Source organism: Tupaia chinensis, unplaced genomic scaffold, assembly GCF_000334495.1.
Source record: "Tupaia chinensis unplaced genomic scaffold, TupChi_1.0 Scaffold143663_1, whole genome shotgun sequence".
Lineage (NCBI taxonomy): Eukaryota > Metazoa > Chordata > Mammalia > Scandentia > Tupaiidae > Tupaia > Tupaia belangeri.
This window is the reverse complement of record NW_006203511.1, coordinates 83,553-84,957: the sequence shown is the minus strand read 5'-3', so window position 1 is coordinate 84,957 and position 1,405 is coordinate 83,553.

Here is a 1,405-nt window from a genome sequence, read left to right as displayed (position 1 = left end):
TCCAGAGGGGGTGATCACACCACAATCCCTTCTCCTCCATTCTCTTCTTGGGATTTTGGGCATTCACACATGCACATGTGTCCAGTGTGAGTTTTAAGCTTCCAGGACTGGGAATTGAATGGTGGTCGACTATGTAGGTGTCCAACAATGTAACCATTATGCCATGTGCTGTCCCTTGCCTTCATTATTCTCAATTGATTTTTTTAAAGAGAGATATTTTTTGCCATAGGGTGCATGCACTTTCTGGAAAGAAGAGAGAGGCAGAAAGTGAGAAATCACCCTCCACGGGTATGACCACACCACAATCCCTTCTCCTCCATTCACCTCTTGGGATTTGGGGCACACACCCACACATGCCCAGCATGAATTTTAAGCTGCCATATCTGAGACTTGAACTGCAGTCGACTACATCAGAGTAATGCAATCATTATGTCATGTGCTGTCCCCTGCATGCACTATTCTTCATTGATTTTGTTTCTCCTATAATGTTTTATATTGAGCAACATCTGCAAGCAAACTATGTGTTAAATAAATATGGTTATTTTTGTATGTAAGTAAAGTAAGAAGTTAGATTTATTTCTCTTTCTTTCCAACTAAACTGTCAGGTTGATCAAACAGAATGAATCTGTTGTGGCTCAGTGGTGATTATCACTGAACCTCTTCCTTTCCTCCTTCCTATTCCACAACAAATCATCCTAAACATTTTACAGCAGAAAAATAACCCCAAAGAATTTGAAGCTTTATTTAATATTTTAATACTTTTCTTCATAGATTTGATTTTAACTTCCAGTAGGTTTGAGTGCTTGGAGCAGTCTCTACTTTTATTAAAAGGAAGAATAGGTGCCTGGTGTTTGAGGTGTTGGATTCCCACATGACTGACTGGTGTTTGAGGTGTTGTACTCCCACATGACTGAGTGCAATTTGATTCTCAGACCTGGCACATTGAAACTCATGACAGGCAAACACATGGAGGTGTGAAACAAACAAACAAACAAACAAACAGGAGAATGGAGGAGAAGGGATTTTGATGTGACACCTCTCAACACACAGTGGGGAGTGATTTTTTATTTTTCACTCTTTTTCTCTGTGAACACAGGTACTCTAAGGAAAAAAAAATAAAAAGAGTCTTCATATGAGTGTGTCACTGTATGTGTGTATATATGTGGTTATAATGTGTGCATGTCTTCAACATTTTTTCAAGCGTAAGATTTTTTTTTTGAGAAGTTTTTGCTATAGGGCATGTGCGCTTGCCAGACAGACAGAGAGAGACAGAGAGACAGAAAGCGAGAAATCGCCCCACAGAGGGATGGTCATGTTGCAATCCCTTCTCCTCCATTCTCCTCTCGGGATCTTGGGCACGCACGCACACGCGCCCGGTGTGAGTTTTAAGCCACTGGGTCTGAGA